Source organism: Ursus arctos, unplaced genomic scaffold (assembly GCF_023065955.2).
Source record: "Ursus arctos isolate Adak ecotype North America unplaced genomic scaffold, UrsArc2.0 scaffold_15, whole genome shotgun sequence".
NCBI classification, from domain to species: domain Eukaryota; kingdom Metazoa; phylum Chordata; class Mammalia; order Carnivora; family Ursidae; genus Ursus; species Ursus arctos.
The window spans coordinates 31,094,198-31,118,188 of record NW_026622819.1 but is presented as its reverse complement, the minus strand read 5'-3'; the positions used below and the strand labels follow the sequence as shown (position 1 = coordinate 31,118,188).

Sequence of the window (23,991 nt, the reverse complement as noted above, 5' to 3'; positions counted from 1 at the left end):
AAATTACTTTTTTGCGGAGCCTCTATACTGTTTTCCATAGTGGCTGAACTAGTTTGCATTCCCACCAACAATGCATGAGGGTTCCTTTTTCTCCACATCCTTGTCAACACTTGTTTCTTGTGTTTTGATTTTAGCTATTCTGACAGGGGTGAGGTGACTATTTCATTGTAGTTTTGATTTGCATTTCCCTGATGCTGAGTGATGTTGAGCATCTTTTCATGTCTGTTGGCCATCTGGATGTCTTCTTTGAAGACTATCTGTTCATGTCTTCTGCCTTTTTTTTTTTCTTTTCCTTTTTTCTTTTCTTTTCTTTTCTTTTCTTTTCTTTTCTTTTCTTTTCTTTCTTTTTTTAAGAGAGAGGCAGAGAGAGAGGGAGAGAGAAACTTAAGCAGGCTCTACACCCAGCACAAAGCCCAACATGGGTCTTGATCTCACAGCCCTGAGATCATGACCTGAGTCGAAATCAAGAGTCAGACACCTAACTGACTGAGCCACCCAGGTGCCCCACTTATGCCCATTTTTTATTGGATTATTTGAGGTTTTTTTGGTGTTGAGCTGTATAAATACTTTATATATTTTAGATACTAACCCTTTTTTGGATATCATTTGCAAGTATCTTCTCCCACTCATTAGGTTGTCCATTAGTTTTGTTGATTGTTTCCTTCACTGTGCAGAAGCTTTTTATTTTGATGTAGTCCCCATAGTTTATTTTTGCTTTCATTTCCTTTGCCTCAGGAGACATATCCAGAAAAATGTTGCTATGGCCAATGTCAGAGAAATTATTGCCATTGGAGCATATTTTAAGACTATGATTAATTGGTTGCTAAATTGCATCCTGCAGTTTAAGAATGACAGACATTCAGCTTTTATCTGTGTATTTTCTGTGTTGAAATACACAGATCTAAGATAAAGACGACCGCTTTTACAAAGTATGCTTATTTTATACTGTATTTCATATTTCCTAGATGCACCTATTTACATCTTCTTACAGCTCTGAAACTGGGGTGTATCTTACAATTGATGATATTTTACAAAAACTACTTTTGGGCTGCTAATTGAGTTGTCAGTGCCTGGCCATATGCACTCTTGGTTGTCATTGCTGGTGACATGACTGGACAGCTGAAACACTTCACCGTTTCAGTCTATAAACCATTTAAGGAAGAAATAGGGGTTTTTTCCTGATAAGGATTTCAGTCTGGTAAGATCAAGTGTCAGCATCAAAATTTACAGAACAATGTTAGTGGCTTGAAGAAGAATCTCAGAAGCAGTGATGGTGTGTACTTTCAGAATAAAAGGCTGTCTCAGTAATACACTGTTGACATAGAAGTCAGTGTTATGTGGAAAATATTAACATCAATAACGCTGAGCCAAAAGGTGATTTGAAAGGACAGAGCTCTAAATTTGAAGAAGTTTTAGGGTTTTCTTCACCAATTAATTTTGCTTATATATTCCTTTTTTTATTTATATGTAAGGGTTATGTAATAAAAAGGCTATGCCTCAAGAAGTCTAAGAGAACTTTTCAAGGCAGCCACAAAGTAAAATTTAGAAGTAATAAAATAGCATTGTGTCGGTGTTAAATTGACAGCGTTTTTTCTTAGTTATCATTAAATGTCAATGGCATTTTACACTCATGGTCAGTTATAAGCAAATGCGAATTAAAACCACGGCATTATACCACTACATAGCTATCAGAATGGCTAAAATTGAAAAGACTGACAAAACCAGTTGTTGGTAAGGGTGTGGCACAACGGGGACTCTTATGCATTGCCCGGAGGAATGCAGATTATACAGCCACTTTGGAAAACAGCTTGTTACTTAAAACATACTTAGTGTATGTCCCAGCAATTCCACTTCTGGGTATTAAACAAGGGGAAGTGTGTAAGCATACGTTACACGCAAAGACGTGTAAGCATATGTTCATAGTAGCCCCTGATTGGAAACAACCCAAATGTCCATAAACTGTGAATAGATAATAAATTGTGGTATACCCATATAAAGGAATAGTATTCAACAATAAAAATGAATAAACGGGATACATACAGCATCATGGTTGAATCTCAAAGTAAAAAAGCCAGGTGCAGAAATCTTCGTATTGTATCATGTTGATTATATGAAATTCTAGAAAAGGCAAAACCCTGTCACCGTATTGATAGAAAGCAGATCAGCAGTTGGCCAAGACCAGGGACTAGTGTGAAGAGACTCTGTACAAAAGCATGGGGGAAAACTGCCTGAGACAGCGGAAATGTTCTGTGTCATGATGTTGGTGGTAGTGACACAACTAAATCCATTTGTCAGCATTCATTGAATTGTATGCTTAAAATTGGTACTTTTTGTATGTAAATTGTACATTACTAAAGCTGACCCAAAAAAGCAAATAAAAAATTGATGGTATGTTAGATTTTATGAAACCTGGATTTCTCTCTGTTTTTAAAACTGTATTTAAAATTGTATTTAAAATTTAGAGGTAACAAAAGCATAGAGAGGGAGCAATTACTTATATTTCACCACACAAAAATAATTGTTTAAAGATGTTAGATCTTTCCTCCTATTAGTCTTTTACATTTTCCCCCGATGCGTGGTTGTATCATAAATGACATTCCTCACTCCCTTACTTGTGGAGTTGATGTTAGAGACCGTACACACTGAATGAGAGTTTTCATGGTGTTCCTGGTTGTTGATCTTAAGTTATGCTGATGTATCCAAAAAAGTTCTTGATGTTTGGGTTCTTGTAACATCTCTGTGCAATGTGAATCAGAGACCTGGAAATATTTATAGTTATTATTTTAAATCATGTGTCCCAAAGACACTAAATTTGATCATCGAGAAAGAACTCTAGTACCAAACTAAGCTATATTATTTAGAGGAAATGTTAGAACCAAGGCCTGAAGATCGGAATCATTAGATAGTGAGCTATGTGTAATAGTTGATAAGAGTGAACTTGTTGAGAGTGGCTTTGTGGAACCTTTCAGTTTAATTTTTTTTTATTGGCTTAGAAAATTTACATAACTGATAATATAGGCTTTCCTCAGCAATAAAGGGATTTGCAGTGACATAAATCGAATCATTCTCCATGTGCCTTCCTGCTCATACCTACCTTATGAAGTTAGATAAGAGGAGATGGCTTCAGCATGTTTGCATAACCCTTTGTGGTTATAAGCTGAGGCTTAGCAAGGGTTGGGGTGAGGAAGTTTTAAGGGAGAGGGTCTAGACCCCAGCCCTTGGAATACAGAGCTATTCTGACACTGAATTTTGGATGCACCTTGCTTTGTATAATATGTCCTTGCAGCTGTGAATAGAGTGAAAGGGAGGTCTCCTTGGGAGCAGGTGACCTGTCCTAAGAGCCAGGTGGAGGCCAGTGTTCCTGAGGGCAGAGTAGGGGTGGGGGAAAGTGGGTTCCAGATATGATCCTCTTCTTTTTTTTTTTTTTTTTTAAGATTTTATTTATTTATTCGACAGAGATAGAGACAGCCAGCGAGAGAGGGAACACAAGCAGGGGGAGTGGGAGAGGAAGAAGCAGGCTCATAGTGGAAGAGCCTGATGTGGGGCTCGATCCCATAATGCCAGGATCACGCCCTGAGCCGAAGGCAGACGCTTAACCGCTGTGCCACCCAGGCGCCCCACAGATATGATCCTCTTCTGATGCTGCCAGAGGCCAGTAGCTTCTCAATATGGAGACACTTATTCTAAGGCCACAGACTTCTTGAACTATGTCTTCCAGTGAGAACTTAGTGTAAGTTTCTTTCTTGAGTGACTACTATGTACTCGGGGCCTTTCATAGCTCATCTCATTTAACCCTCACAACTACCGCAAGAGACAAGACTTTCTCATTCCCATTTCAGAGATAAGGAAGCGAACACCTAAGAAGGTGAGGATCTTGCCCAAAGCCACACGGCTAGTCAGTGAAAACTTGGACTCCCTTTAGCATCACATGGGGAATTTCTTTCTGTTCCATTTGAGAAAAGGAGCCAATACTTTTCAACTGGGATAAGAGAAAGGAATCTGATCTCATCACCCATGCTTCCATGTAAATTTATTTTTTCAGCCTCATTTTCCTGAAAATTTTAAAAAGTTCAATCCTCTCTCTTCTATTCTTACAGTGTAAGAGCTTGGACAAGTCCCCCTTTTCCCTTTTCCTATAAGAAAGAAAGAAGTTACCCAAAGAGACTTGAAGCCAGTTACTTTACTTCTTCAAGCCTTAGTTTGTCTATCTGTAAAGTGGGGACAGCAATACGGATCTCGTAAGGCTGCTGTGGAAGCTGGGTGGAGATAGTGTGTGTAGACTTGTGAATAAAGTCAGGATTCCAGATTGTTGTTGTTACCGCTACTGTGTTTAGAGAGTTGTTTCGCACGCAAAGGGAAGTGGGGACAGAAGTTTGTATGTAGAAATATTTTCCCCTTACTTCTTAACCTTGATGAACAGAGAACTTCAGAGCTGATATTTTTACCTGAAAAATTCTTCTCACTCTCTTGCCTTCTGTTTTGAGATTAGGGAAATGAATTTAGAGAAAATTCAGTAGCCATGAAGATTTATTGACTGAAGATGCTATAGGAAATGTGTTCAGTTTTTTCTTTGTCTGGTTTGGTTAGGCAACGAAAGGAAAGCCTTTTGCTGTCATTCAGTGCTGGAATAGAAAATAGAACCAGAGTTTTGAAATATGAAAGGTGTTAATATGTGTATGTATCTAAATTAAAGTAATTTTTTTGTGTTGTGTAATTACTAAATGCCCCTTTGCCCCCCCCCCCTTTTTGCTATTAGAATAAGAAGGAAAGGCTGTGTATTTGAGATATAGATCTTCCCATTGGTGCATTTGTAATTAAAAGATCTGTATTAATAGCACAGATTCCATTTCGAATCTTTTTTTTTTTTAAGATTTTATTTATTATTTATGTGACAGAGAGACAGCCAGCGAGAGAGGGAACACAGCGGGCGGAGTGGGAGAGGAAGAAGCAGGCTCATAGCGGAGGAGCCCGATGTGGGACTCGATCCCAGTACGCTGGGATCACGCCCTGAGCCGAAGGCAGACGCTTTAACGACTGCGCCACCCAGGCGCCCCCCATTTTGAATTTTTTAATTCAACAAGCATTTATTGCAAAGCATTGTATTGCAGGGAGGGGAAGATGACTAAAGACCCAGTCTCTGCAAAGTAGTAATTTAAGGAAGGAAAAAAGGGAAAGGAAGAACATCACGTGTGCACAGCTGATTGGGAAAGGAAGATGTGCCCCGTATGCCAGGCAAAGAGCTTTGCCTAGTATGGGCTGCTGATGGCAGGAGCTCTGCTCTGCCTCTTCTGGGGATTAAGGGTGTGTGACCACTGGTACCCTCATGTGAGATGCCTTCTGGCCTGACCTCCCTTCCAAAAATACTTTCCTTTCAATGAACCAAACTTAGTTCACCTCTCTTGGTAGTGTTTCCATCCAGCTGGGTTTTGGTGGTTTTACTGCAGTAACTTGTTTTATGGTTTGAGTTCTGCCTTTGATTATGTAATCTTTGACTGTTTTATCATCGTTCACTTCCCTTTTCTTTCACTTTGAGATGCAGAATAAGACACAGAATGTACAGTGATGAGAAATGTCACGGGTGGATATGGGAATAAATGGAATTTGTGGCTACTGTAAAAGGTGGCAGGCTGTGTCACCAACAAGGAAGATTTCTGTGTCTCCTCCAGACAGTCCTGCCCAAATTAAGGCCTTTAGGTTTTTCAGAGCAGCCTGGCCTATGGAGAAGGTCCAGTCTTACATCTGATAAATTAGAAAGACTCTTCCACTTTCAAAAATTATCCTTCCAGGTAATTCAGGAGATCCAGAGAGTAAGCTTCCTTGCAAGAGGACAATAAGCTAGTCCTAAAGATAGCTCACGGAAATTTCTAGATAATGCTATTTTCTTACTTCCAGAACAATTCAGAGACTGTCACAAGAGCTTTGCTGAGTATCCCCAGTGCATAGTCCAAGCCAAATGAAAGCTCCCAATTAGAACATTGAAGCTTTGATGCCAATTAAAAATAAATGATGCTGTTTATGATGGAGTTGTACATGGGTCTGAGGGAGGAGGAATAGACCAGAAAGAGGGACATTAAAAGCTTGATATTTAAAAATATGAGCAAACTTCATTAATAAATGAATGAATATTTCAGAGAGTATATAGTTGCTGAGCTCGAGCCTAAAATTCTAACAGGGAATTCAAGGTTTTCAAGTGATAAGTTCATTAATACGAAAAGGAGGTAGAATGGGAAATGTGTAAAGGTTATGATTTTTGAGGTTGCGAAGTTGAGGTGTTTTAAGGACAGAAGAAAAATTCAGCTGTGTTTCTGGTTGGCAGTATATGGCAAATTGTTGTTCAGGTGAATCAGCTTTGGTTATACCCAAACACAGAGCTTCTCAAAAGATCTAGTTTCTGGTTTCCCAAAAAATCAGAAAGCAATTAATGTGTTTAAGTTTGTATTGATATTGCTGAATGCCGGTAGATTGGTTTTCCATTTTCCTTCTTGAGAAGGCTTAATTTTTCTTCTGGTAATTGAGGATCTCTACTTATCCTTGAGCAGAGATATGCTACCTAGAATGTCCTCAGTTTTACTTTTTTTTTTTTTTTAAGATTTTATTTATTTATTTGACAGAGAGAGAGACAGCCAGCGAGAGAGGGAACACAAGCAAGGGGAGTGGGAGAGGAAGAAGTAGGCTTCCCCCTGAGCAGGAAGCCTGATGCGGGGCTCGATCCCAGCACCCTGGGATCATGCCCTGGGCCGAAGGCAGACGCTTAACGACTGAGCCACCCAAGCGCCCTTCACTTACAACTTTCAGCACACGAGTATGAGAAACCCTCTTCAGTTTATTAATTTCTTACTTCTACTGACATATAGTCCTGCTATTCTAGATCATACATGGCATCAAGCAGAGTGGAGACATTTCTTTTCAGACAAGCTCTGAAAGAACGAAAGGAAAAATTTTCCTTAAATGTAAACAGAGGAACAATGGATGGCGAACCATTTCCCCTAAATTATAAACAATTATATTTCCTGTTTCAAAACAAAGTGCACTGGGGCATGTTTTCTTTTCTATTACATTTCTAATAAAATCCTATGTGGGAAGAGACAGAGCAATAGAAATTATTTTTCAGAAACACCAGATGTTGACCCACCTGTCTGATTACTGTTAAGAGGTCTAATCTGGTAGTTAGGTAAATACCTTAATTAAATCACATGCCATTCCTGCATCGTTAGAATAAGTCAAAAGCTGAAATTCTGTTCAGAAATGTGAGTGTGTTGGTTTGTATACTGTAGGCTATTCGTATACCGCTCACATACATGTAGGCGTCCACCAAGAACTACTCTCATTTTTGCAAAGCCAGATTCCAGGTTTGCTGCTCATCAACACTGAGTCACCTTGGGCCTCCATTCCCTAATTTAGGATAATCAGGTCCACTTAATAAACTGGTTCTGCATATGAAATGACTACCCTGCATGTGAAGCACCTAGGGAGCACTCAGTGGATGTTAGCTGCTGTCAATCTCTCCTTCCTTCTGTTATAATATTGAAGCCATCTCCCTTAAACATTATTATCGTCTTATGTATTAGCTGAAGTGTCTACAGTAATGATTCATTCTCTTATTCAACATTCATTCAAAAATATTAATTTAATATTATGTTTATGTAAAAATGGATAAAGACATGATCTCTTCTTCCAAGAAGTTCATAGTCTAATGTGCCAAATTGATTATGGAATTTAAAGCTCTCTTTTAACTAAGTTGCAACTATCTGTTTCCCATTCAAATACATCATCTTTCCTTATTGAGTGACAGGGTCGCTTTACTCAGGGATAATCAACATTGGCTGAACACCAGAACCACACGGGGCATTTTCTTAAAAACACTAACGCCTGGGCCCTACCTGGATCAGTGCCGTTAAAACTCTGGGTATGGGCGTGTTTAATAAGTTTGCAGGTGTAGTTAGCGATGGGAATTATTGGGCTAGAGCCAAGCCAAACTTGACCTCCAGGCCTTACTCCACGTGTCACTCTTTTGTTCCCCTTCCATTTGAGTGCGCCATTCCTTTCTCTTTTCTCTGTCACTGTCCCGCATGACCTTCAGAAGGCAGCTTCAAATACACCTGTTCTGTGATTCACACCCTAGATTATGGTCCTTGTTCCATATGGTGCCCTCTTTATTTTTCCATTTGGACATATCAACAAATGAAATTTATAAAAGTTTTCTTTGACTTTTGCTTTTGTGTGTTTTATTTCCCAGATCAGTGTGGAAGCTTCTTGTAGAAGAGGTCAAATGGTCTGTTTTTGGGGGCACCATTTCACAGTATTTTTACGCTGCTTGAGGCTGCTGTGGGTACTCCACAAATGGTCTCGGCTAACTGACTCACTTCTTGTAAGCTGACTTCTTCCTCCAGCCTCCTCTGGTGTTAGCAGCTGTGGACTCTCAACATGAATTATTGAACTCTTAACTTGATTTTCCAACTCCAATTTTTAATCTCTTTTATCAGTCAGTCCTTTGGAATTTAATCTTCCTTCCTTCCCACTAGTCCAAATGAAATATGTAAAAATTTCTTATCTTTAGGCAGTTTTGGGGACGGTACCTGCATTAATTAAATCCAAATATAATAAAAACTTATAGCATTGAACCATACATACTCTTCTAAGCGTCTTGAAGGCAGGGACCATGTCATATTTCTCATCGTGTCCTAGACACATGGACAAGTACCTGGCATACAACAGGTTCTCTGTCAAGATTTGTTGAATCAATTGCTTTAGTCCTTTGGTCAAACTAAACTTCATTAACAGAGGCATTCTGAATTCATCTGTCTTGCAGATTGTTTGGAAAATCGGATGCATTTCTAATAGCAAATTTTCTCTGCATTTATCTTCTTATTACTCATAAGTTCTGGGAATCTGACTTTCCTGTTTTATATTACTGTGCCTCCCTTAGCTTCTCAGTTCACTGACATTCTTTTGAATCTTGTGGTGGCTCATGTTGATCATTGATCTGGCTGGCTGTGGATCTATGAGTATCTAACACCATACCTAAACAGGGTCATTCCGACATGCTGCATTTAATGCACTTAATTTATTTCCTGAAGCTTGTTAAAGAAAACATAGAAAATATGAAAAAGTAAAATGTCAGTCAATTATTCACTCAAAGGCTATCACTGGGAATTTTTTGGTGAATTTCTTGTATCTGCATTTTTAAAGCAGAGTTGTGATCTAAAATTCAACTGTTCACTCAATTTTATAATTCGGTTTATTTCTTAACATTTAATTGAAGTATTTTTCAAGGGTTTATAAACCTTTCGTTGACTTCTTTTTAGTGAATCTATTGTATACTAATATATAGGTGTACAATACTTTAAATAAATCATTGTCTTGTTGAACTTTTGGATTGTACTGTGTTTTTTTATTACTGTAAATAATCCTTTGATGATCATCTTCATGCATAAAGAATTTTCTGTAAGTAGCATTATGTTCTAGAAGCTGTGGACAGGAGTATGAATATTTTCAAGTTTTTGATACATGTGAATAAATTGCTTCCCAGACGATTGTAATCTTCCATATCCCCAACAATAGTGCATCAGTATTTCCCCTTTTAATGAACTCTTGTCAGATTTGAGGACTTACTTATTTATTTATTTTGGGGGGGTCCCAAGCAGGCTCCACATTCGGCATGGAGCCTGACATGGGGCTCGATCTCACCACCCCAAGATCATGACCTGAGCCGAAGCCAAGAGTCATACACTTAACCAACTGAGCCACCCGGGTGCCCCTGAGGACTTATTTTTAATACCAAAAGGATAATTTTTATTCCATTTAAGATTCCCCCTACACAGTCCCACAGTGCACATATCTTTATGATTTTACTCCATTCACTTTGGCATATTGCTGCAGCTACGTGTGAATCTTTCCACACCGATACTACCCGGATGCAGTTGATAGGAAGAAACGGGTTACTTGGCTTGGTTTGAGTGTGTTGCTATGAGTGTATGATAGAGGCTGGTTGGTGTTTGCAGCCGTGGATGTCCTAATAGAGATGCTCGAACCACCATGTCATGAATGTGTTAGTATATGTCCTTGTGGAGTTAGAGGATATCCCCAAAGAAAAACTGAAACTTAATTCTTTGGCTGGAATTCTTCATACAGGAGTTTGGGTATCTAAGTTAAAGAAAGCTGTGAAGTCACAAGGCATCTACAGACTTCTAAAAATGGAGTTAAAGGTTTTTTATGACAAAAGGCAATGTGGGCTTTGGATGACTTCAGTTGACTCTGTTTATATCTTCAAGCCACTTCCATATTCCATTGTAATGGTTGGATCCATTGTCACACCAAAAAGATGAAATGTGGTTTTTGCTTTGACAATGGGCTTGCTGCTATACAGTCAGAAGAAATTTTATTTAGGGCCATGGTCAAGTTGGCTGAAGCCCTGTTTTTTAATGTATCATGAAAGTAGACTACATATCCATTAAAGTAGTGCTACATGGAGAGAGAGATTTTATAGAAAAATATGAGATACTCATTTTTCAAGGCACTAATCAAATGTCACGTCTTCTCCAAAGTCTTATCTGGCCACTCGAACTCCTGTTTGTTCTCCGATAGCAGTTGGCCTGTCCTGCTCTGGTAGCATTCACACTGCATTAGAGTTACTTGTTTACATGACTGCTTCCCCCTACTCAATTATGGTCTTGTAGACACTGTTTTATATATTGTATCCCCAAAACATTATAGATCCATGTGGTACCTCGCAGGGTCTGACATTCAGTAGGTGACTGATTATTGATTAGTGAATGATGGAAACAAGGAGATGTAGGAAGAAATGGAAAATAATCTTAAATGGATGTATCCTAAATAGCATGTATCTTAAATTAGCTTTTTTAGTCAAAACAGACAATATGGAAATGTGCTTCTCATTTGATAGATGAGGAAGTGGGTCAGAGCAGAGGTAAAGGGACTTCCTCAAGTGTCACAGCTGACTCAGGCACGAAGCCAGGTTTAGCGTGCAGATGTTCCACTTCTCAGTTCCATGTTCTTGTCGGTCTATCTCAATGTAATTCCTTTTAGAACAATGGATGAATATAAGTTGTTTTCTATTATGTGGGGAAAACACCCTGCAAAATAAGCTTCCTTCATGTTACGGGGCATGTTGATTCCTTCTGGCATATTTTGGAATAATGCAAATGGAGAAACACCCTAGTGTAAGATTCACGGTATTTTGGGACTTCTTCATAAAGAAGATTGAAGAACTGAATCTTCTCAGTGGAAGACTTTGTAAAAATTGTAATGTTTTAATGTTAATGTCACATGTTGATGACTTTTACTGAGTGCTATATTTGAACAAATGTCACACCTATATTTATACTTCATAATTTTTTGTGAGTTAATTAGTTGAGTAAACTCATATAATAACAAAGTGTCTGACCCATAGTTCAGCAAGTGCTTCAATATTCTTGTTTTTCTTCTTTTTCTTAATACAACATTCTCTAACCAGATTTTTTTTTCTGTCCTGAGACATTCAGAGGAAGCAACTGTAATGCTTTTTTATAGTAGCTAGAATGAGCAATTAGCAATATAAAAGAAGTTATTTTCAGCAAAGGGAGGTTCCAGTAGAGAAAGTTGACCTAATATAAGTCAGTCAGTTCATACTCTTGACGGGTTGCTGTATCAGGCTTTGATGATTAGGATTCTATTGGGCCTTAAAGGGGGATGATCCATTAAGTAAATCATTCTCTTTCTTTCTCTCTCTCTTTTCCTTTCAAAAGTAGATGCTGGAAGAAACCAGTGGAGGAGGGTCACAAGAGAACCAGGCAGTGCTCCTGGTTTTCTAGGTGCTCAAAGGCATCAGGTAGACACCACAGACACAAAAGAGGGAAAACCAAAGGAACAAAAAAACTTTTTGTCTTCAAACTGGAAAGTGACATCTGAGAATGACAGTGGAGACGGGCGAAGGCAAAGAGCATGAGGGTGTGAGGGAGCACAGACCCATAAATAAACTCCGTGTTCCACATGGGTTTCTGTCTGGCCTGTCTTCCATGTTTTCCATCTAGACACCCTCCATGTCCTTCAGTTTCTCCTTTAGTAAAAAGAAGATGAATGACAAAAGAAGGTTCCTTGCTTGGTCTTTTGGAGTAAGATAAGGGAATATGCCATTAGCTAAGATGTCCATTAATCTAATCATCACCATAGTTCTAGCTTATGGTTTTAATTAGCATTATTTTCTTTGATTATATTTAATTACCCTTATAAGCTGTAAGCACTTTGGCAGGGATGTGGTAGAGAAAGTTACTATAAACCAAATTATGAATTTTATTGCTATAATTGCAGTTGAAACCCATGACATCAATTAAATCCTCATTTCTTATTTCCTTGGTTCATGTGATCATCATTCTAGGTATGTATAAAATCTCAGTGTGGCATAATTATGTAATTCCTTAAACAAAGGAGCTCTAGTACCTTGGTTAGGAGAGGCAGGAGTCTTAAAACCTTGCTAGTAACAATACTGGAAGCATTGTGAGAGCCTAAACTGTGCCTTTTCCCTTGTTGTCTCTCCACATCATGTAGCTCAGACCAAGGAACAGAAAAGAAGTTTAATACGTGGTTCCTATGGAGACACTGATGCTTGATCTACCCAGTTACCTCTGTGTTCAGTTACTGATGGTCTGTCGCAACTTGACAGGTAGGTTTGCGTCTACATTCCACTAACATAATGTCCTCAGGGTCCATCATTGTAAATGGCAATAGTTCAAGTTTCAAATAACATTGAAGTCACAAGATCTGCAGAATCAGAGTTCCAGAATCTATTAGGGTAATTAGTCTTAGCTGCCACAAGAAATAAAACCTTGAAATTTCAGGGGCTTACCAAATAAATGCTTATTTCTTACTTATTACCTATTCCATTTTGCCACTATAGAATTTGGAACATGTGGTTTCTGTGGTGGTCGTGGTTGGGAAAACGGAGATGGTAGAGGTGCATTGGCTCTCAACCCCCTTGTCCTGGAAATGACATGCATTTCCACTGAGAGTCCTTGGGCTAGAATTAGTTTTATGACCCCAGATGTACTGTGAAATATAGGGGAGTTCATGCAATATTCGATGAGCTCTCACTGTCTTTGACACATTCGGATTTCTGTGGAGGCCTGAGGATTCCACTGTAGCTTTAGGTACTGACCTATGAATGCCAAATAATATAAACATATAGATGAGTGAGACTTTTAGTTCTGTGGGAAATTCTTTTTTTTTAAACTTAAAAATTAATTTATTTTTTAGCAAAGTAGAATTGACATATAACATTATTTTAATTTCAGATGTACACGATTTGATTCATGTATATATTGTGAAATGATCACAGTTAGTCTAATTAATATCTGTCACCATAAATAGTTATAATTTTTTTATGATGAGAACTTTAAAGATTGCCCTTTTAGCAACTTTCAAATATACAATACAGTATTATTAACTGTAGTCACCATGTTGTACATTATAGCCCTATGACTTCCTTATTTTATAACTAGAGGTTTGTACCTTTTGATGTCCTTCACTCATTTTGCCTACCCACAACCCTGCCTCTGACAACCACCAATTTGTTCTCTGGATCTATGAGTTCATTTTTTTTTTTTTAATTCCATGTATAAGTGTAATCAACTAGTATTTGTCTTTCTCTGTTTGATTTATTCCACTAGCATAATGTCCTCAGGGTCCATCCTTGTTCTAAATGGCAAGATTTCATTCTTTTAATGGCTGAATAGAATGTATGTGTGTGTATATATACACACACATATATATGCCATTTTCTTCATCCATTCACGCATCAATAGACACTTAGGTTGCTTCCATATCTTGGCTATTGTAAAGAATGCTACAGTGAATATGAAGAGGCATCTATCCTTTTGAGTTATTGTTTTCATTTTCTTTGAGGAAATACCCAGAAGTGGAATTGCTAGATCATATGGTAGTTCTGTTTTTAATTTTTTGAGGAACCTCCATACTGTTTTTCACAGAGGCTGCACCAATTCACATTCCCACCAACAGTGCACAAGGGTTCTCTCCACGTCCTTGATAACACTTGTTATTTCTTACCTTTTTGATAAATAGCCATTCTGACTGGTGTGAGCTGATATCTCATTGTGGTTGTGATTTGCATTTTCCTGATGATGAGTGAGGTTGAGCATCTTTTCATGTACCCGTTGGCCATCTGTATGTCTTCGTTTTTTAACTGGAATTTTTTGTTTGTTTGTTTTTGCTATTGAGGTCTTTTCCCTCTTTGGTTAAGCTTATTCCTAACTCTTTTATTCATGTTGTTGCAGGAAAACTTATTAAAATAAGTTAAACATGCAAGACAAAAAAAGTCAGGTCATCCTTTTGCCATGTCATGGATGCGCAGGATCTTTAACTGGAATCTTCCATGGAGTCCAATGGAAAAAATTATACAAGCAAGTTCCATTGTAGGTTTTAAGTTGCAAATATTCTTCTGTTCTATGGTTCTAATCCAACCTGTAGAATATTTTCTTTTTTAATTTGGTATCTGTGTTAGTCTGCTAGGGTTGTCAGAACAAAATACTGTAGACTGGGGGCTTAAATAACAGAAATTGATTTTCTCAGTTTTGGGGGCTGGGAAGTTCAAAATTGAGGTGCTGGCCAGTTTGGTTCCTGTGAAAGCGGACAGCCACCTTCTGACTCTGACCACATATGGCAGAGAGAATGAGCTGAACTCTAGGGTTTCTGCTTGTAAGGACTCAATTGCTGTTAGATCAAGGCCCTACATTTATGATCTCATTTAATCTTAATTACTTCCATAAAAGCCCCTTCTCCAAATATAGTCACGTTGAGGGTTAAGCATTCAGCATATGCGTTTGGGGGGGACATAAACATTCAGTCTGTAATAAGGCTTTCTTATAAGAGATGAGTTCCTCTTGCCTAAGGAAACAATTAGAACACAGGAAAAGTTACCAAAACATCAAGCATCTTCCTTAAACCAAAAGAGAACCAAAGTTTCATACTAAAGGTCAATCTGGATTCTTTTGTTGTTCAGGACATTGAAATAATCCTTAAGGAGGCTGGTTTAAGTTGTTGCAATTTTTTTAAAGCCTATCTGTCAAGAATTTTGCCTCTTTTTTTCTTACTGACTCTAAGAGCTGGTTTCTTTTTTCTTTTTTTTTTTAAAGATTTTATTTATTTATTCGACAGAGATAGAGACAGCCAGCGAGAGAGGGAACACAAGCAGGGGGAGTGGGAGAGGAAGAAGCAGGCTCATAGCGGAAGAGCCTGATGTGGGGCTCGATCCCATAACGCCAGGATCACGCCCTGAGCTGAAGGCAGACACTTAACCGCTGTGCCACCCAGGCGCCCCTAAGAGCTGGTTTCTTAAATGATGCATGTGGTCACATTTCTTACAGAATATTTTGAATTACAATTGTGTATCTTTCAGCTGTAGGAACCCAAGAAGGGTATCGTGTGTTTCTCTAGATTTAGTTTCAAAGTTGTGCTCCTGAGAGACCATGTTTTCAGGTAAATAATTGTCATTTGGAAATCCTTAAAGAAAGTCTTCAAATAATATGAGAAATTAATAGAGAAGTATTATGTTATTTAACTATTATAACAAGTTACAATAAAACAGCAGATGAAATTGGCTGCAGTTCCATATAACAACCTGTGTCCATCCATAAATGATAAAGATGTGGTACACACACACACACACACACACACACACACACACACACAAATACACACTGGAATAGTACTCAACCATAAAGAGGAATGAAATCTTGCCATTTGCAGCAACATGGATGGATCTAGAGGGTATAATCATAAGTGAAATAAGTCAGAGAGAGACAAATACCATATGATTTCAATCATATGTGGAATTTAACAAAACAAACTAAGAAAAAAAAGAGATATACAAAAAACCCTAGACTCTTAAATACAGAGAAGTGGTGGGTGCCAGAGGAAATGTGGGTGGAAGGATGGGTGAAATAAATGAAGGGAATTAAGAGCACTGAGTAGTGTATGGAAGTATTGAATCATATTGGACACGAAATTAATATGACACTGTATGTTAATTATACTTGAATAAAAATATTATAAATAAATTTTAAAAAAGAATAACAATAAATAACTGTATAGTAATATTTTAAAAAGCCAGCACAGAACCAGGGAAGTATTATTTGATCATCTGAACCATTTCCTTAGGTTGCAGAGGACTGGTTGGCAGCAACCTCATGTGTGTTTACTCTTAGCTTAGTCTTCCATTCAGTGTGAGGTCAGCTATTGTATAATATAGTTCACTGGATTTCAGCTTTCCCTTACATCATATACCAGATTGTTATAATTGATAGAAGCCACCTTTTAAAATACCAAATTATATGGCTGAAGGAACATCTTATCAAAACAAGTGCCTTGTGAGCTGCATGGCTAATAGATGGGAAGATTTCCATTAATTTCCAGCCTTTGTTCTCACTGTACTTTCTGCTCTATCCTCATCATGTTCAGGAGCCTGCAGTCCCCAAAATGAGAGTCAGAATCCCCTGTGCTGTCTGGCAAGAGTGAGAATGGCTTTACCCTCAGACACTTTTGCTTCCAAGGGTTAAAAGGCATTTAGTATTATATTAAAGCACCAATTAGTTAATAGTTGTAAAGTTCTTTGAGAAGGAAGAACACCCATTGTATGAATTTAAGGAGATATTATCTTTTCATTATTTATAAAACACCTTGAAGTGTAATTATCTTTGTTTTTAAAAAAACGTTTTGCTTGAACGCAACAGGATGTTGTGATTATTGTCTGAATTAGCAAGTGTTCTAAGAGCTATAATTAGACTAGAGAAACCAAAGGGGGATGTGGTAGATTGGAAGCTTGGCTAAGGACTAGGACCTGAGAAGAGGCGCATGTAGAAGACTGGATCTCGAGTGATTGCAATGGCCTTCTCTCTGCCACTGGCTCTGCATGGCAAGAATATGGCAGAGAAAAGGAAATTTTCCGCACAAATAGCTAACTGTATAAATTTGTCATAGGTATAGCATTCTCTTGGCCTCAAGTATTATAAGCACAGTATAGAAGAAACATGGGCTTTGACATCAGTCAGTTCTGGTTGGAATCTTGACTTTGTTTCTTTTTTTTAATATTAAATATTTAATATGTAAAAATTAAACAACACACTACTGCACAAGCAATGGACCAAATAAATCAAATGGCGAATCAAAATATGTCTCAAAACAGAGGAAAAAGAAAACACAATGTTTTAACACCTATGGGATACAGCAAAAACAGATGCTAGAGTGAAATTTATGCTATCAATGCTTGTATTAAGAAAAAAAATTTCAAATAAACAACAGTGTACCACAAGGAACTAGAAAAAGAAGAAACTTGGCTGAAATTTAGTAGAGGAAGGAAATCAGAAACAAATAAAATAGGGGCGCCTGGGTGGCACAGTGGTTAAGCGTCTGCCTTCAGCTCAGGGCGTGATCCTGGCGTTATGGGATCGAGCCCCACATCAGGCTCCTACGCTATGAGCCTGCTTCTTCCTCTCCCACTCCCCCTGCTTGTGTTCCCTCTCTCACTGGCTGTCTCTATCTCTGTCGAATAAATAAATAAAATCTTTAAAAAAAAAAAAAAGAAACAAATAAAATAGAGACCAGAATAAACAATAACATAACATTGAAAGTAATGACCAGTTTTCCCAAAAAATAAAATTGCCAATGCTTTACGCTATATTAACTAAGGAGAAAGAGAAAGAAACTAAAATGAGAAATGGAAGAGAAAAATACAACAGATAACCACAGAAATACATAGTGTGATAACAAATTACTATGAACAATTATATACTCCAAATCAGATAACTTAGAAAAAAACAACAACAGGTAATTCTTAAAAACATGCAAGTTACCAAAATGGAATCATGAATCTTGAATCCAAGAAATATGAAATCTTCTTAGACCAATAACAAGAATGAAAGTTGAATTAGGAATCAAAAATCTCCTAGCATAGAAAAGCCCAAGACCACATGGTTTCATTGGTGAATTTTACCAAATATTTAAAAAAGAAATTAATGACAGTCTTTATAAAAATCTCACAAATAATGGAATAGAGGGAACGCATTCAGAATCATTCCACAAGGCCAGTACTACCCTGATATCAAAGCAGAGTAAAAACAATGCAAAAACAAAACAGTCTAGTTTGTCTGATGAAAGTGTTGCAACTATGACTTTCTTTTGACGTCCATTTGCATGATAAATGTTTCTCCACCCCTTCACTTTCAATCTGCAGGTGTCTTCAGGTCTAAAATTAGTCTTCTGTAGGCAGCATATAGATGGGTCTTGCTTTTTATTCATTCTGACACCATGTGTCTTTTCATTGGAGTGTTTAGTTCATTTACAGTCAAAGGAATTATAGGTATGTATTTATTGCCATTTTATTACCTGTTTTGTCATTTCTGGAGATTTTCTCTGTTCCTTTCTTGTCTTGGTCACTTTTGGTCTCTCCTTTGCACTGGAAGAGTCCCCTTTAATATTTCTTGCAGGGCTGGTTTAGTGGTCACAAACTCCTTTTATTGGTTGTCTGGGAAACTCTTTATCACTCTTTCTATTCTGAGTGATAGCCCTGCTGGATAGAGTATCTTTGGCTGCATATTTTTCCCATTCAGCACTTTGAATATATCATCTCACTCCCGTCCGGCTTGCCAAATTTCTGTTGAGAAATCTCCAGCTAGCCTTATGGGTTTTCCCTTGTAAGTTAAGGACTTCTTTTGTCTTGCTGCTTTTAAGATTTTTCCTTTATCACTATATTTTGCAAATTTAATCACAATATGTCTTGGTGTTTGGCTTGCTTTTGTTGGTTTTGGTGGGAGTGCTCTGTGCCTCCTGGATCTGGATGTCTGTTTCCTTTCTCAGATTAGGGAAGTTTTTTGCTATTATTTCTTAAAATAAATTTTCTGCCCTCTTTTTTCTTTCTTCTTATTCTGGGACTGCTATAATATCAATGTTATTACATTTGATAGAGTCACTGAGTTCCCTGTGTCTTTTTTCGTGTTGGATAATTTTTCTTTCTCTCCTTTGTTCATCTTCATTATTTTCCATTATTTTATTTTCTAGGTCACTAATTCATTCCTTTTCTCCTTCCAGCCCATTATTCATTGCATTAACCCTGTTTCCAGTCTTGTTTGTTGTACTCTTCATCTCTGATTGATTCTTTTTTAACTCTTCTTTCTGTGGTAAGGGTCTCACTGATGTCTTCTATTCTTTTCTCAAGCCCAGTGAGTATCCTTATGATTGTTGCTTTAAATTCTTCATCAGGCATGTTACTTATGTCTGTTTTGCTTAGATCTCTGGTGGTGGCCTTATCTTGTTCTTTCATTTAGGATAAATTCCTCCATCTTGGTTTTTTGTCTAAGTCTCTGCCTTCTTCTCTGTGTTAGAAATGCCAGTTTTGTCTCCTGCTCCTGAAAGGAATGGCCTTATGAAGAGGAGGTCATGTAGTGCCCAGGGCATGGCGCTTCAGAGATTGAGTCTAGTGTGTGCTCTGTGCACATTGCTGTTGTGTTTTGGCTGCTCTGTCCTTCAGGCCAGTCATCTGTGGAGGCTCTCCTTGCCTGCTGTGGACAGTTTGGTTCATGGCCTGAATGTAGGGAGTTTTAAGTAGGTGTGCTCTAGTCTGCTTGTGAAATGAGACCTGACACCAACTCCATCAGTACTGAGGTCACATAGAACTCTCTGGTCGGGAGACGTGCTGTGGGAGTTAGACAGCCAGTGTCGGTGCTGTCCTGCTTCCCACAGGTGGCGCTGTGTTTATGGCGAGGGGTGGGGAGGAAAATGGCACCAGTCAGCTCCTTTGTTCCTGGAGAGGGGTCTCCATGAACACTACTTCTCAGGGAGGCTCTCGGAAAAGAGTGAATGATGTCCTCCTTGCATGCCCCAGGCATTCTCGGATTGCTATTTCTATGGTGTCTGCCAGGGGATGTTTGCCTGCCCTCTCTCCAGGAGCAGTGCAGTGCCCTCCTGGCTCTATCCCTGCTGCTAACCTTTAAAACTCCAGGCTTTAGAGATGTGGTGGGGGTGGGGGTGTGCACTGGTCTTCTGGGGTAAGATCCTGCCTCTCTGGGACTGAGGCAACCTTGATGGAGATGGGCAGCCCCGCCAGAGCATAGTGGGGTAGGACTTGGTGTAGACAAGTGGGGCAGCGAGTGTCAGCGCTGCACTGCCTCCCCTGTGGCTCTGTGTTGATGCTGGGGCAGGGGTGGGAAATGGTGTTGGCCAGCTCCCCTGTTCCCAGAGAGGCCTCTCTGGGAATGCTGCCTCCCAGACACACATTGTCCCACTGTGTGCCCCAGGCATTCTTCAGGTGCCATTTCCACACTGTGTGCTCCCCAGTTGTTTGCCTGCCTTCTCTCCAGGAGCGGGGCAGTGTTCACCAGGCTCTATCCCAGCCAAACCTGCTGACCTTTAAAACCCCAGGCTTTAAACTTCAGTGGTTGCAAGACTTTCGAAATTCAGCCTCTCCTATTTTCTGAGCCCAGGGCTTTGGGGAAGTGTTCTTGTGTATTCCCCTGTGTGTTCCTCTCTCCCTCTCTCTCTGGGGTGTTTAGGAAGATTCGATAGTTATCTAGTTGTGTTTGTGGGATGAGATGCCTAGGGTCCTCCTACTCCACCATCTTGTCGACTTTGACTTTGTTTCTTAGGAGCTGTTTTGATCCTGACTAATCACCTAACTTCTTTAATCTCAGCTTTATAAGCCATGAAATGGGAAAAGTAATACATAATGTGTGGAAAGTACTAACTACTGGGCCCAATTCATTATGGGTACTCAATAAATTATACTGATAATTATGATCATTTTTACTCATATAACATGAGAAAAAGACGAGAAAGTTCAGCCTAATCGACAGTGACTTTTTTTTTTTTTTTGAGTTGGGCCTTGCATTGTAACTACGGTTTCATCAGCTGAAACTCTTGGTTCTAACAGGTTAATTGGTTACTCCTTTAAGAAAACCGCAATTTGTATTTCAAGAGATATCCTATGGGCATTACAACATTTTAACCCAAAGGCTTTAGTGGGAATTTCAAGCAGAGTCAGACTGGTGGGGAAAGATTTAGGGAATATGACGTACTCTGGACTTTTATATGGAGGACAGTTTACACAACAAACAGCAGGGGCATTTTACATTCAGCGTCTAAGAGTTTGGTGTTTGATGTGGGCATTAATACAGTGGACAGGAAAGGGCATAGCGCATTTATAAGTCAATTGTTGCTACATTAAGATAAAGCATAACTATATTAGTCCTTTGTTGACATATAAAATGGGCTTTTCTACCTCCATTACAGCACCTCATGGTTTCCAGACTTAGACAGTGACTATTCCGGAAAGAATGCAAAAAAAAATATTTATGAGTATTTTAGACACAATTTAATTTCCCCGTTGATCTACTTATTTTTTTAAATTACTGAAATAATGCATATTTATTCTAAAAAAAAACCTAACAATTCAGAAATATATAGAATAAAAATTGAATATACTTTACCTTAAAGAAATTTTAACTTTGAAAATTTTTTGAAAAAATATTTTATCAACATTTCAGTTTTCATTGCCATCTGAAAGATGATGAGGGGCCTAGTGGCATTCTGGTGAAGGTGTGCAAACTAAGCATTTGAAGTGAGCACACTGTAGTCTCTTTTATCCACAGGATCTTTCAGGATGACTCCTAGGCATAGTGGCAGGACAAGAACCCAAGCTTCTGGCCTGGCCTGGGAGCTTCAGTACAGGTGTCAGGGATTTGTCACACATGAATGCAAGACAGAGGAACTTAAAGTTTCCCTGTAGGAATAACCAACATCATAACCAACCAATACAAAAAATACTCCTATAGAAGAAGCCTGTGGTCACAGTGTAATGTATTTTGTTGTTGGGAGTTCAGAGAGAGGGGCTTATGGCTTCAGTGCCCTTTAAAGTGGAAAGGATGATATTAGGCTTCCAAAGTGGAGTTTCTGTCTGAGGTTCCATTTCTAGACTCATCAGTGTGGAAAAGTAGCAAGAGTTACGGGAAGTAGTGTTGATCATTGCCGAAGATCTCTGCTGAAATTATTATTGCTAAAAAGTCTTTATAAAAGACCTATTGGAGTTCTTGGTTTCTGGCCAGGAGGAGCTTACAATTTCTCTCCACACCCATGGCAACAGATATTGAGGACCTGTATACAGTTGAGAAAGTGTTGAATGAATTTATGGATGTGCCATTGTATACAGGAGGGAATAAGTGTATGCTGGATGGTGGAATAACTATGATAATAATTTAGGAACTTAATTTAAAAAATTCTTTTCTTTGTTATCCATTTCTTCTTTGTTCAAAGAAAGGATTAGGCCAGCTTTTAGGGACGTGTTTCAGTTACTCTACTGTAGTTTAACAAATCACTCTGAAACTTAATGGCTTAAAATAATAGCACCCATCTATGGACTGAACTCAAGTGGGTGGTTCTTCTGCTGGTCTTGTCTGGGGTTATGCAGCTTCTGTTATCTGGAGGTTATCTAGGGCTGGAAGCTCAAAATTGCTTTACTCATATGTCTGGCACCTCAGCTGAGATGTCTGGACCAGACGGGGGCTGGCTGGGAATCCATTTCTTTCTCTCCCTCCCTCGTTCCTTCCCTCCTTTTTTCCCTCCCTCCCTCTTTCTTTCTCTCTCTCCACACAGTGTCTGCAGCAAAGTAGCTGGATCTCTTTATGGTGGTTTAGGGCCCCAAAGAGGGTGAAAGCAGAAGAAGCTTCCATATCTCTTATGGCCTAGGCCAGGACTGGCTAAGTGTCACTTTCCACACATTCTCTTGATTAAAGAGAGTCACAAGGCCAACCTGGATTTCATGTCGGAGGGAAAGGAGACTAATTTCTTAATGAGAAGAACAGCCAAGAATACGGGTCATCTTCAGTTCACCAATATACAAGACATGCAATAATAACCTCTAAAAATTGTCATTAAACTTTTTGATCGAAGGGCAACTATCAGATGTGATGTGTTTTACACCAACACAAATGGTCTAATTTCAAGGGCCCCAAAAGGTCAACTTGCCAACTAGTGTGGCCCAAGGTTTAAGATTTTTTTGATTGGAATTACTCATACAATTTTACAGTATTAGAGTTGGGAGAGAATTTGAAGGTCACCTAGCCCAACTGAATGTCTTTTGACAAAAACAAGATTACAGACATTAATCTGTAACACATCAGTATAGCATATGGGCTAGCTAATTTGTTTATGAAACTAATTCACTATGACTTTGATTGAGGACAGGGTCATAGGACAAATACACTTACGTGGAAGGGAAAATGTAGGAAAATATTCAGAATATGGGATGTGTTCTTAACCTAGCAAGGCCCTAGGAATGGAGATGTGCATGACAGTCCTATGTACCACAAAGTGCTTAGAACAGAGCAGAGATCAGAGAATCTGTAAGATGTATTTTACCAAGCTTACAATTTTGCTCCAGGGAGGAACTTAAAAGTGATTTGCTACAACTCTCTTCGCATTAGTCAGAAAGAAGACTTCTTGGAAGAAGTGTTTCAACATCATTGGAAATGAGAAGCAGCTTTCTCATGAACTGCTTAGTTAATATAGAGAAATACTTAATTTTCCTTTCAGAGATTGTCTTTTTTCATATCCTTATATAAGCCTGAGGTTTACTGGAAGATAAATCTTGGCTGACTCTTTGTCTTTCTATAATACTTCTTCCTTGCCTTCCTAGAGGAGGAGGGTGTTAATCGACTAATCTGAGATTGTGTTGATTGCTGGCCTCTGATATTTTCAGAATGTATGTTTCTGGTGTGGGTTAGTATTCTAGAGTGTGTGTTTATCCTAATAGAGCCCAGCCAAGCCTGGCCTACTGGCCTTTGCCCCTGAGCTTGTTGAAACACATGTCCTATTTCATTTTGTAGTTGTTCTTGTTAGCTGGGGTTAGCAGCTTTGGTCTTCTCATTTTCTGAAAATTATGGGTATGCTTTGAGGTGTCAACACGCCTCAGCATGTTCTCAAGGAAGCTTCAAGAGG

At 38.7% G+C, this 23,991-nt stretch overlaps 1 long non-coding RNA gene across 1 annotated transcript in view; it reads left to right on the top strand.

Moving 5' to 3' along the window:
• Positions 1-23,991, top strand: part of LOC113260925 (uncharacterized) — a 106,292-nt gene that overhangs the window by 32,064 nt on the left and 50,237 nt on the right. Inside the window, exon 3 of the long non-coding RNA XR_003318153.4 lies at positions 12,544-12,658. This is a non-coding gene — a long non-coding RNA (uncharacterized LOC113260925). The remainder of the gene's footprint in view (positions 1-12,543; positions 12,659-23,991) is intronic.